The sequence below is a fragment of the Ailuropoda melanoleuca genome, chromosome 7, assembly GCF_002007445.2.
Source record: "Ailuropoda melanoleuca isolate Jingjing chromosome 7, ASM200744v2, whole genome shotgun sequence".
Lineage (NCBI taxonomy): Eukaryota > Metazoa > Chordata > Mammalia > Carnivora > Ursidae > Ailuropoda > Ailuropoda melanoleuca.
In genome coordinates, this window is record NC_048224.1 from 74,313,612 (window position 1) to 74,329,018 (window position 15,407).

A 15,407-nucleotide genomic window follows, 5' to 3' on the forward strand; every position below is an offset into this window, starting at 1 on the left:
TTTCTGTTTATTCTTAGACTAGATTTTCTAAAAGGTCAGTCTGATCATACCTGTCTCAGATGCTGTCGCTTCCCCAGCACATAGAGATTCAAGTCCAAGTGTTACTTAACATCAAAAGTTTAGGTCAATCACTCACAGCTAACCTGGAGTCCTGCTAGTTCCTCTCTTTCCCCTCCCTGTCATTCTCATGCAGGGCGGAGAATACCACTCCCTTCCATTCTTTACCCACTCACGAATCCCATTTTCCAGCTATGCCTTGCTTCCTCCCTGATTCATCTTCTTACAGTGAATCTGTTCTGCCCCAGGGGAGCTCTAATTTATTGTAAACACACCATTTTAGCTCACACCTCTCACGTAATTCTCCTTTCAACTATTTCGTTTAAGTGTAAACTATCATTCTCTCAAAGGACTCATCTTTCTTGCCATCCTTTTGAAGGGAGTGTTCTCTCTTTTCCCTATGTATCAGGTCCATAGCTCATGTAAGGGCTAGGACAGCAAGAGGGGGCCCAGTCTTCTCTCAGACTTGCACCCCATTATGAACACTTTCTCCCTCTTTCTTTCTTCTTTTTTCGTTCCCTCCCTCTATCCTTCTGTCCCTTTCTCCCTCCCTACCTCCCTTCCTTCCTCCCTCCTTCTCTTCTTTCTTTCTTTCTTTCTTTCTTTCTTTCTTTCTTTCTTTCTTTCTTTCATGACAGCTCTGTAGAGCCTTCTCTTTTTCACCCCCTCCCTGTTGCTATCATATCTTCATCCCTCTTTCATGTGTTTTGAGGATGTTACTTCTTACAGCTTCACGACATCACTCACTGTATCAGGCAGGGTAGAGTTTAGATTGCTGTAACAAAGAAATCCCTAAATACCATGGCATAGATAAGTTTGAAGCTTATTTCTTTTTTTTTCTTTTTTAAAGATTTTACTTATTTATTTGACAGAGATAGAGACAGCCAGCGAGAGAGGGAACACAAGCAGGGGGAGTGGGAGAGGAAGAAGCAGGCTCATAGCAGAGGAGCCTGATGTGGGGCTCGATCTCATAACGCCAGGATCATGCCCTGAGCCGAAGGCAGATGCTTAACCGCTGTGCCACCCAGGCGCCCCTGACTGACAGCTTTTAAACTCTACCCCTCCTTTCCTTTTTGCCACACACCTGGTCGAGCCAATAAGGAAGACTCCATTTTCCCTCCATTGACACCAACAAAAAGTCTAAATTACACAAACTCTGACCAGCTTTGGAACCCTCACCTCAGCCCCAAATTTAAGTCACAGTAAGTTGATCTTACACTCTGCGGAACAACCAAAAAATACATGGTGAGACCACCCAGGCTTTGTTCTCAGCCCTCTTCTCTCTATTCTTTCTACTCTTCTTGAGAAACCTCTTTCATATTCTTGGCTTTAGCTGCCCTGCACATGCTGATAAATCCAGCCCAAGTTTCTCTTTCATCTTCAGGACACTTATATCCTAATGAATTGCTGAATGACCATCCCAACCTTGACATTGCAAATTTAATACGTCCTCATTTTCCTCCCACCATCCTCCTCCTAAGTTTCTCTCTTGATAGAATGCAATATCATCCATTCTATCACTCCAGCCATCATTGTGATAGTCAATCTAGGTTCCTCTCTGTCACTTCCACAACAACATCCTTGAGTGCTATTCATTTCATACCCTCTCCTGTTACTTAAATTGGCTCCCTCCTCTCTGTCTCCACTGCTCCTCTAGCCTGTCCAGCCCTTTATCATTTCTCTCTCTTTTTTAAAAGATTTTATTTATTTATTCGACAGAGATAGAGACAGCCAGCGAGAGAGGGAACACAAGCAGGGGGAGTGGGAGAGGAAGAAGCAGGCTCATAGTGGAGGAGCCTGATGTGGGGCTCGATCCCACAACGCCGGGATCACGTCCTGAGCCGAAGGCAGACGCTTAACCGCTGTGCCACCCAGGCGCCCCATATCACTTCTCTTTTATAATATTAAATTATCTCCCTGTCTTTGGACTCCTCCCCTCCAATCTATCCTCGGCACAGCTGTCAAAGTGATCTTTCTCAGATGCAAATATGATCACACCATTGGCCTGTTTAAAAACCTTCCCATGGCTCCCTGTCCTCCACAGGATCATGTCTGAGTGCCATGGTATACAACAATTTGGCTTCTGTCTCACTCTGCTCCTACTTTTTTCCTCCTACTCTCCTGTAGGGACTCCACTCTTTGGCTGTACTGAACTACTTGTGATTCCCTGACTATACCCCATATTTTCTTGCCTCTCTTCTAGGTCACATGATCCTGCCTTCATATTAAATGACCTTCCCCTATGACCCTAGCTTAATCTTACTTTCCTTAAGGCCCAGCTCAAAAGTCACCTCCAGGAATCCTGCTTTGAGACACTTTCTCTCAGTCAGACTCATTTTGCTTCCTTTCTTTTATGCTGCCATCACACTCTATGCAAACACATGTTATAGTGCTTATCCCACGAGGTTATAAATATTGATTTCTTGTCATCTCACCCTAGAGAATGTGAGTATGTGAACTCCTTACAGGCAGGTACAGATTATTTCACGTTCGAATAGACCACAGTACCTGATTCATAGGAGGCATTAAATAAATGTTTGATGAGTGAATAAATTTAATTCAAGGCCCTCAAGCCAAACTGACATTCCCATCCACTCACTAGAGCTTTCTATTTCCTTCCCTGGTTTCTAATTTTTTCCCATGTCTATGCTGGCAACCAGGAATGATCTGCCAACAAATAAAGAGTTTTTAGCAGGGGGAAGCATTATTATATTTATCAAGATGGAAAATTAACAGCAATGTTGTTATAGCTGTTATGATTGTTGTTTTTAATAAATACAAGACCCAAGAGAAGCTGAAATCCAAATTATCTATTTCGGTAGTTTATAATCTGATCGAGAAAGAACTTTATAAATGTAAGAATGTGTGTGTGTGCATGTATAATAATAAAGACAGTAAGTCACTGATCAGTGGACAACATAGGACTTGTAAGTTCTCCAAGACAGGGGAGAGATCAGTGCTGGTCATCGTTATTGGAAAACTGCAGGGCAGAACACCACCCTGGCTGAGCATTGACCACTGGGCCTAGCAGGTAAAGAGAGGGTATATGATGCGTATGCATGAGAGTGAGGGCGATGAGATGAGTCTGTTTCTGACAGTGGCTTGTTCTGGGGGATGAGTAAAATAAGGTCATATTAAAGAAAGATCTGCATATTGCCTTTTTCAAATTCAACTTGATTGTGTAGTAAAAAGAAAAGCTATTGAAGTGTGTGGACTGTAACATAGTACATAATATGCTCAGAAGAACTAATATAATCTTCACTGACAAGGTCAGAAAGCCAAATACGTTGATAGGGTCATGGCTGTATTCTTTTTTATTTTGGAGGAAGACTTACAAATATGACTTACAAAAATTTAATATGGAACTATAAAATTCCAAGTTGGAACCAAAGCTGTTTTAATGTACCAGAATCTGGGAAATACTGTGTAAAGTAAGCATCAATCTAACGACAGCCAGTTGTGCTTTTTCATATGAAAATTTTTCATCAAGGTTTAATTCTAAATCCCCTAACACCCCCATTTGTTGCTGTAAACTCGTTCCGTGATACACATAGAAATACTACAACACACATACACAGTTGTAACACACAGTTATAAATAACTAAAAGGAGAATGTTACTGAAATGTAAAAGAATTGATTTCTTAAAGTAATACTATTTGAACCATAGCAATTCATGCTTATTTTACTTGCTTCTCAGTTACTCTAAATTTGCTTTAAAATAATTCTCTTTCATAAGTTAAAATTTCTGTGTCCTACATGTTTTTATTTATTTATTTATTTTTAAAGATTTTATTTATTTGACAGAGAGAGACAGCCAGCAAGAGAAGGAACACAAGCAGGGGGAGTGGGAGAGGAAGAAGCAGGCTCCCAGCAGAGGAGCCTGATGTGGGGCTCGATCCCAGAACGCCGGGATCACGCCCTGAGCCGTAGGCAGACGCTTAACTGCTGAGTCACCCAGGCGCCCTGTCCTACATGTTTTTATTGTAGTCGACATCACACTGTTAGAAAAAGGATGATTTTTTTGTGGTGAGTGTGTCTGTAGTATTATCAAATTTTAAATTAGCGGGAGTCCATTTCTTCCCGTATCAGGTTTGTTGTTGTTGTTGTCATCATTGTTGTGTTTTTGTTTGTTTTTCACCTAATGGAGAAAAAAATTTAAGAAATTAATAAATTTGTAATTCATAAAGGTTTTCTTCTAAGTCCACTATTAACATGTTTTTCTTATAACTGTTTAGATAATTGGTTTAATAAAATACATTGAATATTTTTATATTCTAAATACATAATTGTGCTATGCCTGTAGACTTACACGTTTACTTATTTTTCTTCACTTTCTTTGTCTCATTTTGATATCCTGCCCTCAAAATACATTTTAGCACTTTTCTTAAGCATTATATGCATCTGATATGTCCATATTGAATATGGTTCTAAAGACACAAGGAAAAGTTTTATGTTCATGTACAATACAATGTGCCTCTATCTTTGCTTTCATGTAAGTGGCAAAGTGCCTTGAATTAGTTTTTAAAAATAGCAACCATGGATAGCCACTCTTTCAATAGAACTCTCTGTTATGTTGTTCCCAATTTTCAATTGAGTTTCTGTTGAGCTGAATTTTATGGCATTAATTACTGACTTGCCTGAGTTGGATTCATTAAAAAAAGGCTAAGTATATATTTGACAAGCTATATGCATTAATCTTGCCTGAGTTGGATTCATTTTAAGAAGTCTAAGTACATATCTGACAAGCAAATGCATTAATCTTGAGCTTTACTTCTTTTAAACCACTGGTATGGGTGGAAACCTCTAAACACTGATTGCTCCTTGGGGTTTGGGGTTGATGGGAGGTGGGAATAGTTTCCTGCAAATGCAAATAGTCAATTAGTTTTATAACCACTCTTCAATTAAAATAAAAATAGAATTCTCTGGGGAAAAATCTAACCAGAAAGATCACTTCACTGTAAATAGGACAGTCAATTTCATAGAAAAAAGCCTCCAGCACCAAGCACTCATTCCCATATATATTCATTTATTCATTCAACAAATATTCACCGAGTGCATATGCTGTCCAAGGCATATTGTGTCCATCAATTACATTTTATACGCACAGTGACATGACTCAGTTTTGGCAACAGGGCAAGTAAAACAAGGACTAGTTAGGACTGCTATCACTAGCAACAACCACCACTGGTTGTAAACTTCCTAGGTATTATTCTAGAATCGTCATTGTTAAGATTGCTTTTAACAATCTGGCAAGAGAGAGAGATTATAATGTCGATTTTATAGATATGATATTGAGATAATTTATGTTTTTCATGAAGCCATGAGATGTTCATGGAGAGGTATATGAAAAATAATTGAGAAAAGCTTCCATTTTCTTTTCGGAGAGAAGATATCATTATCAAAGTCATGATAAATAAAGAGAGGAATCGAAAATGTGGAAGGGAAGCTAAAGTGAGAGTTTCCTCGCTCTCGAAATCCAAACAAAATAAAAGGAGCAAAAATCAGGATTATATCAGCAGTTACTTTCTGTCCTTAATCTTCAAACCAGATTCTTTGTTCATGGAGAGGAGGTAGGTAGAAAGTAAGAGGAAAAAGAAAAAGATGATGTTGGGTTCCAACCTGCCTTTCTCTGCTTTTATTTTACAAGTTTGCATCATTTTTTAAGTTTTAAATAATATCTATTGATAGCCAACTATTGACAACAAGGACTTACTCTTTCTCTACCAATCCACAGCTCTGCACCTTCCCTCACCCCAGCCTCTTCTCAGTTAGAGCATATTTACATTAAAAATTCAAGTAACTTTTGCTAGTTAGCTTTGTTAGTTTAACTTGTTAATTAAATATTTAATATTTACACTTTTATTCCTGTGGATATTGCTTATAGCTAACTCATGTAATGTACTGCAATACAATTTATTTCTAATAATTTAAACATTTTCTTTGTTGTCGTTGTATTTCTTTTCTTGAGTTTTCTATGAATCTGTTACTCAATTGTTCCCAAATTCTCCGCTGAAAGCAAAAAAAATCCTTCAGTGCATTTATATCATGTAAACTGGTTCTATCCTAACCCACCCGGAATGCTTCTAGAAATTTCTACGTGTTTCCAATGTTCTGAAATTTCATACTGATGTAACTTAGTGTAAGATATTTTTCCAACCGCTGTGTCAAGCATTCGGCTCATTAAATTTAGAAAATCACATGCCGCATTTTGAGCATTGTATTAATAATAATAATGATTATTATTATTATTATTTGATAATTGTTCTCGTCTTTTCTCTCAGTTCTCTCTTCTGGAATCTTTTACCTTTGTGTTGTCCTGACTGTGCTGATTCTCTATTTTCTGTTTCCATCTCTTTATTTTTTTATTATATTGTCTATATTTATAAGAGTTTCTTAGAGGTTATATTCTAGCATTTTTGTAGGGGTTTGTATTTCTGCTATCAGAATCTTTAATATCTTAGAGTTTATTTTTGTCCTCTGAATTTTCCCTTTTTTAGCTGTTGACATAATTAGTGTATCTTTAGGACAGTGATACTGATAGTTTTTGAAGTAATATTTTACTCTCTGCACTCTGTTTTCTTCATAAATAATAGTCAAAAATATAAAATAGCTAGAAATAAAAATAAACGGGAAAGTATAGATCTTTAGGAATAGCAATTGCCTTGCCTACTTCTCACATTCTCTGAGCCCGTACTATAGTTCTTCAAAGCACATATGACTCCCTAACATTGTACTTTACATTTATTTGTTGCATTCTTATTATCTAAAACTCTTACTGGAATGTCCTTTCCTTGAGGGTAGAAGCTTTGTTTGTCTTTTTTTTTTTTTTAAGATTTTATTTATTTATTTTAGAGAGAGAGAGCACAAGCAGGGGGAGTGACAGGCAGAGGAAGAAGCAGGCTCCCCACTGAGCAAGGATCCTGATGAGGGACTCGATCCCAGGAACCCTGGCATCATGACCTGAGCCAAAGGCAGACACTTAACCCACTGAGCCACCCAGGTGTCCCCGAAGCTTTGTTTGTCTTATTCACTTTTGTACTTCAGTGCCTAGAGCACTGACTAAATGCAGGATCAGTAAGCAATAAATCTTTATAGAATCGATACATGATTACGTAAGTAAAAACAAAAAAACAAAGAAAAAAAACCCAAACTATAAAATCTTATTTGAGAATGTAACACAAAGTTGAATCAAGGGGAAGACGTGTTCTTCTCTGGGAATACTGACACATGTTAAGGTCATTTCCTCCCACCGTGTTAAAAATAGGAGGTTCCAAAAGTAGAATATGGTGAGCATTTGCAGGCGGCTGCATTCATCTTAGAAGGAATAAAGACCACCTGGACCAAGGGGGTAGTAGAGATATGGAGTGAAATGTTCAGGCAACGGTCTTTTTGGCAAGAAAATTCAACAAGACTTTCTGTGTCATATTGCACGGCAGGGCATCTGCAATTTCATTCTACTCCAAAAAATTATTTCAACATTTCCCTAATGATAGATATCTAGGTTGCCTCCAGCTCCCTACTTTCATAAGTAATACTATATTAAGAATTTTTATGTAAGTCCCTCCATGGGTTTGTGGGATAATTTCTCTGAGACAGGAATACTAAGATATGGTATAGATCTAGATTGTTCTGAGTGGCCAAACCTACTTATACTCCTAATGATAATCCATCGGAATTCTAATTGTCTCATATCCTTAACAATCTTGGTGCCATATGACACTGTTGATTTGCAAAGGGGCCCCTGTACCCCCACAGGGCAAGGAGAGACCAAAGATAGAGGCAGACTGCTCCAGATTGTCAGATAGTAGGGTTAATAAGGAAGGGAACTTACATATGAGGCTTGTCTTGGATGCCCACAAGATGAGTAGATCTCAGCACCCACCCACAGAATCTTAAAAATTTATATAGAGAGCCTGAACTGGGCTCAATCACTTACGTCATCCAGATAGCTTTACCACCACATTTTTATCTCAACGTTGTATCCTTGGAGCAGCTTCTAAAAACAGGGAAAGCAAGCAGAACGAACATTCCAAGAACAAGGAAGGGGTTGGGGGGCTGCCAGTTTCCCCGGTTCAGCTCATAGGTCAACTGGCAATGTCTTCTTGATGACTTCCTCCAATGGACATTCTAGTTTTTTCTGATCTCATGGGTATAAAGGAATCTGTCATTATATTAATTTACATTTCTCTGATGACTAGTAATAAACATTTCTACATTTCTAACTACAATTTCTGCATCCCTGTGCAGTAGGCAGCCTCTATTTGATTACCTATCTTTGTCTTGCTGATCTGTCGAAATTCTTTGTATGATCTATTTAATAATTCCATCTTGTTTCCGATGTCTGTCAGGTTGTCACATACCTGTTAACTGTGCCCATGATTTCCACTGTACAAAATAAATCTTTTCATTCCTGAATTCAGTGGAAATGATGGAATTCTGGTTGGTAGGAGCCATGAGACAGCATTTAATCACTAAAAATAAGATGAGCTGGTTACCATAATGGATAGCAGAATAAAAGCAATCATCACAATAGTCTTACCCACAGAGATTGTCAGCATTGGCCACTCATTTATGATGTCCTGGGTCCTAAATAGCTGGAAAGTGTATTGGTTTCTTAAGGCTGCTATAACAAAATATCAGAGTTTAGGTGGCTTTAAGCAACAAAAGTTTATTCCCTCACAGTTCTGAAGGCTAGGAGTCTGAAATCAAGGCATAGGCAGTGCCATGTTCTCTCTGAAAGTTCACGAGGAGAATCTATCCCATGCCTTTGTCTTAGCTTCTGGTGTTGCTGCCAATTATTGTCATTCCTTGGTTTGTTGACACATCTCCAATCTCTGTCTCTGTCATCACATGGCACTCTCCCTGTGTTTTTGTCTCTTCTTTTTTTCCCCATGTCAGTCATATTTGATTAAGGGCCTCCCCCATTCCAGTATGACTTCTGCTTAATTTAAATCTTCGTTACATCTGCGACAGTTCTATTTCCAAATAAAGTTGCATTCATAGATATCAGATGTTAGGACTTCAATATACATTTTTGGGGATACAATTCAACGCACAACAGACAACTTAATATGGTCTTACTTGATTTATATAAGCCAGAAGCTCTAGATCTGGTATATGGAAACCTGACTTGAAACTCTAAAGAAAATTGTGGTTCTTCAATCAGTTCCAAGACTTAAGCCAGTTGACAGATCCAGAGTCCTGTAAACGAAGGGAGGCCAAGTCTCCTTGAGGAGGGACCCTACTACATAGCCAAAATTTATGCTAGGTCTTCCTCTTAGCTGTCTCCAAAGGGACTTGTGGCCATTTGTCGTGGTGGTTATGCATTTGGGAAGGGAAAATAATCAGACTCCTCAGGGATTACTAAACATTGGCTCTGAACTGACACAAATTCCTAGAGATCTCTATGCTATGTGGTCCACCAGGCAAGTAGGAGATTCTGAATGTTAGGTGAACAATGCAATTTTGGCTTAGGTTGGTCTCACAAGGAGCCCACTGAACATACCCTATGTTATTTCCCAATTTTGGAATGCATAGGTGGAACTGAAAAGCTTAGCAAGTGGCAGTCTCTACATTGATTCCATGACCGTAGTAGACTGGGCTATTATGATAGGAAAATAAAGGGCATTATAACTATTCATCTTCCAAAATAGTGAATCAAAAGCAATATTGCATTCTTGCAGGGACTTCAGAGATTAGTGCCACTGTCAAGGACTTGAAGGACGTAGGGGTGCTGATGCCCATCAACTCATTATTTGGCCTTTATTGAAGACAGATGGATCTTGGAAAATTATTGTGACTTATCATAAACCTTATCATCTGATGACTCCAGTTGCAAATATGTTCAGCTTCCAAGCCTTATGTCATAACTGAGTCTGTAGGGACCTCCATCATTTCTTCATTTCATAGGACGTCATTCTGGTTCACTATGTTAAGGCTCTGGTGAGTAGGAAGTGACAAGAATTCTAGACACCTTGGTAAGACACTTGAATGCCATAAGGTGTAAAATAAACCTCACAAAAATCCAGAGATTTGCCACCTCAGGCAAATTATTGGTGTCCTGGTGGCCTAAGGCAGGGTCCCAAACTATGACTTGCAGACCAAAGCTGGTCCATGGTCTGCTTTTATATAGTAGGTGAGCTGAGAGTAGTTTTTATTTTTTAAATGATTATTTAAGAAAACAAAGAAGGATATATAGCAGAAACTATACGTACCTACCAAAACCTAAAATATTTACTAGCTAGCTCTTTATAAAAAATTGTGCTAACTTCTCCTGGAGGTCATGTTGTAATATCTTTCCAAGGTGAAAAACAAAGTGCTGCATTCAGACTTTCCTACTAGTAAGAAAGAGACATGAACCCTAGTGGGTCTCTTTGGATCATAAAGGCAATATCCACCTCATCTGAGTATGTTACTCTGATATATTTACTGAGTGTCCGGGAGGCTTCCATTTCTTTAGCATTGCCCAGGATAGGAGAAGATTCTATAAAATATCCAGTCTTCTATGAAAGTTGATCTATCACTCAGGACATATGACCTGGCAGATTCCATGGTGCTTAAAGCATCTGTGGCAGATAGAGATGCTGTTTGAACTGCTGGCGGGCCCTAATAGGAGAATTACAGTGTAGATCTTTAGGACTTGGGAGTAGATCTATGTCATTTCTTGCAGATAGCTACTCTTTTAAAATAGCTTCTGGGGCGCCTGGGTGGCTCAGTCATTAAGCCTCTGCCTTCAGCTCAGGGTGTGATCCCGGCGTTCTGGGATCGAGCCCCACATCAGGCTCCTCCGCTGGGAGCCTGCTTCTTCCTCTCCCACTCTCCCTGCTTGTGTTCCCTCTCTCGCTGTCTGTCTGTCTCTCTCTCTGTCAAATAAATAAATAAAATCTTTAAAAAAAAATAGCTTTCTGACTTTGTTACTGGCCTGAATGCTTGACCAGGGACTACCAAGTTACCATGTGACCCATGCTACCCATCCTGAGTGGATATTATCTGACCCACCAACTCCTAAAATTATGCATGCTCAGCAATCCTCAATTATCAAATGAAAGTCATATTTCTAACAGTGAGCTCAAGAAGATCCTAACAGCCGTGAGCAGTTTCCAGAGTACCTACTCCTTTTGTACTGCCTTCAACCTACACCTATGTCCCTTTGTTTCCTATGACAAGTAGAATGTAGAACAACTTCAGATCCGAGCTGCCAATGGTTCTGCATTATTGGTTGGCACCACCTGAAAGTAGATGGATAGCCATATTCAGATGGCCTTGAAGGACAATGGGAAAATTCTCCTACTGGGCAGAACTATGAGTAGCACATTCAATTAAGTTTTTCTGGAAGGAGATATGGACGGAAGTGCAAATTCACATTGTTTCATGGCCTGTGACTTTGTGATTTGGCTTTGTAGGTAGGGACTTAGAATGATTAAAGCATTAGTGAGAAGGAGGTTTGAGAAGAATGTGGATTGGCCTCGCCAAATGGGGACAGAGTATGATGATACTTACGTCATGTGTTAATACTCATAAAAGGCCAACTCAGAAGAGAAGGACCTTAATAATAAGGTGGACACCAGTCAGTCTCTTTTTCCATCTGACCTAGAAGTTGAGGCTGCCACCTTGCCATTCTGAGCTCTTACTGACATTGAATAAATAGGCCAAAAAATTACTATAGTAGCTGGGGTGACTGAGCCTGACTATGAAAAGGAAATTGAGTTGCTATCATGCAAAAGAGATAAAAACAGAGCGTGTCTATAAAAGCAGGAAATCATCTAATCTGGCTTTATAGTCCCCCCTTGTCCTGTGATAAAAGCAAATGGGTCCACACAGACATTTGTCCATGAATGTCTACAGTGGCATTATTCATAGTGGTCAAAAGGTGGAAACAAACTACATGCCAATTAACTGATGAGTGGATAAAAAAAATGTGACATATTTTAATATATTCCATACTGAACTGAATAGTATTCAGGCACGTAAGCATAAAAGGGAATGCATACTCTTCATGCTACAACATGGATGAAATGAGCATGTGAAAGAAGACAGACACAGAAAACCCCACATATGTGACTCCATTTATATGAAATGTCCAGAATAGGCAAATCTCTAAAGATAGAAAGTACATTAGCAGTTACCTAAGTTGGGAGGCTTAGGGTAAGTGGGGGAGTGACTGCTGACGGGGGTGAGGTTTCTTTTTGGGTGATGAATGTGTTCTAAAAGTGATTGTGGTGGTTTGTGAATACACCAAAAACCATTGAATTGTACATTTTAAATGAGTGAACTCTATGGTATATGGATTATATCTCAATAAATTGCTCTTTCAAAAAAAAAGAGCCGATGGAAACTACAACAACTCAATGGACACAGGATTGTTAACAGCTTCAGGCCCTTTAAAAGTGAAAGTTTGGGTTTGTCTAATTACTGGTATAGTTGGATTTATATCTCCCATATTGATATTTGCTTCCTATTTTCTCATCTGTTTTGTATCATTTATTTTTCCTTTCTTGCTTGTTTTAGGATTTAACAAATTTTTTTTATTATTTCATTTTCTCCTCTATTAGCTCTTCAGTTATATCATCTGTTATTATGATTTTATTGGTTGTGCTTGAAAGTGCAGTACGTTTCTTTGGTTCATTATAGTCTTCTTTAGATTAGCATTTTACCATTTCTCAAACAATAAAAGAAATTTACAAGAGTTCAATTTCTAGTACTGTGTCCCTCTCTTGTGGAATTTTTGTTGTATGTTCTACTTTTTACATATGTTACAACTCACACAAGATACTATTGTTTTAAAGAGTCAATATTTATTTCTCTTTGTCCATATATTTACCTTTTTAGGTACTCTTCATACCTTTTTGTAGACCCATGCTTCTCCCTGGTAACATTTTTCTTCACCCTTAAGATGTTCCTGCATTATTTCTCGTGTGCACACCTTTTGGCAACAGATTCTTTGAGTTTTTTTGTTAGTTTGTTTATAGGTTCAAAAACATCTTTATTTTGGCTTCAGTTTTGAAGGACACATTCACTTAGTATAGAACTGTATGTTTCGACAAGTTTTTAAAATTTCAGTGTGATAAAGATGTCATCCTATTGTCTTCTGACTTGCATGGTAATTTAGCGTTCTTTCCTTCTCTCAAAGATTATGTCTGTGAAGAGTTGTTTTATAATTTTTTGGCCAGCTGTTATAGTTGTTTACATAGGGTCCCAACTACTTCATTATAGCAAGAACTGAAACTCTTCTTTTTCTTGACTTGAGCATTGGCCATAACATAGGCCATTTCTGTAATAGAATACATATTTGCCTTGTTCCTGATCTTAAAAAGGAAAGTATTTAAAATGCCTCCACTAAGTATGATGCATGATGCTTACTGGTATCCTTTATCAAGTTGAAGGAGTTCCCTTCTATTCTTGTCTTTCAGAGAATTATTTTTTTAAGTCATAAACAGGTGTCAGAATCTATCAAACACTTTTTCCAAATCTGTTGAGACAATATGTGATTTTTCTCTTGTATTTCATTATTATAGTAAATTTCATTGATTGATTTTCTAGGGTTAAACAAGCTTTGCATTTCTCAGGTTAACCATGTTGATGAATATACTTGATTATGACATGTTTCTTTTATAGATTATTTTTCTGCTTTATATTTACCTGGTATATTTTTCCCATTATTTACTTTTATAATTTCTGTATCTTTTATTTATAAATGTCTCTGGTAAACAACAAATTATTGGATTTTTTACAGTCCAACTTGGAAAACTGTTAACCCAATACTATGAACATTGAGACAATATGTTTTTGTTTCCAGAACTCTTGGAGAGCAAGCATACTCTACTCCTCCCAGTGAGGTCAATAGACCTGGGGCTTCCACAAAGTTTGAAGTTTTCATCTTGAGCCTCAATAAAGGGCCACTGCCCCTCACCCAGGTTGCTATGAATACTTTTTTTCCCCTGAAAATACAGGGAGAAGTTGTCTCAGACCCACCCTCCACTTTTTTTTGTCATAGAAAAACTGCTCATGATTCAGAGAGTAGCTGGGAAGCAAAAATTTAGAATACAATTGACCCACAGTCCTTTAAAAAATTTTTAAATGGATTTTTATTATATCTTAAATACAAAAATAATACATTTTTTAGTATATGAAATTTAGAAAATATTGGATATACAAAGAAGGCACTGAGAATACTTACAATGTAAAGATAATCAGTGTGTGTCACTTGCTTGGGGACATGTGTGTCTTTTTCTTAACCAGAAGGTGTCAAGGAGAGGTTGCTAGGCAACAACTAAGATTCATCTTCCTTTCTGCCTGAGTTTTGAAAGTTTGTATTTGGCCAGTTAGGCCATCAGAAATAGCAACCAAGTTCACACAGGTCCAAGCAATGGACATCACATCATGACTGCTGCCTGGCCACAGTGATATATGTAATACACTTTCCATTATAAGATATATCCCAATTTTAGAGATGCTAAAATGTGAAAAGAGTATGCTTTAGAGTTGATGAAATACAGTCATACTTTCTAATTGAAAAGTAACAGGTAGACTAGAAGGCTGTATTTCCATCTGTCTCTTTATAAAGTCAATTTATCCTTCTATTTTATGTTTGAATAGAAAAGTGTCTCAGTAATATCATGTTGGTAAAATCTGAGTGGTTTTAACTTTCTGTTTTACATTTTTAGCATACTGTAATTTTTAAATAGTGGATATATAATTACACACAAAAATAAAGGTATTATTCTTAGGAAGCAAAACAATTCAAAAGCAATCAAAAAAATCTAATAACAATAAGGGGAGAGGGAGGCTGTTGAAATGTGAGCTAATTTGTTTATGCTACTTTTGTGTTTATCAAGTAGACACGTTGGAAATGCATGTCATGTTCTTCAGCCACAGAAAACTATTCCAGTACTTCTATCAAAGTGAAGTCCACATCATGCTTGTCATCAGAAAAGTCATTTACTGAGGTGGAAAGTCTAAGACTACGTTCTAGGAGTTGGGAAATACAGAGAAAGAAGAAACTGAGATAAGAAAAAACATTAAATAAAAAAATTATTCCAAAATCCTGGAACACATAAAATATGAAGTTGAAAGAAAACAGATCAAAGGGGATATTTGGGAAGCTGGGACAGGAATCTCTTCAGCTGGATAAATGAACAACTGGTTCCTGAAGTAAAAGAAAAATCAAGGAATTAAAAAACAAACAAACAAACCACCAATTCTAATTAGCATCTTCAGAGAGACACCATAGTTATTAGTGGATTTTCCTTACTTATTTATTATCCCTCAGCCTTCTAATTTTGAGAAGAAAATATTGTTAACAACAAAAACAAATTATCTTCTCCCACTCATAAATTCCCCCACCCACCCA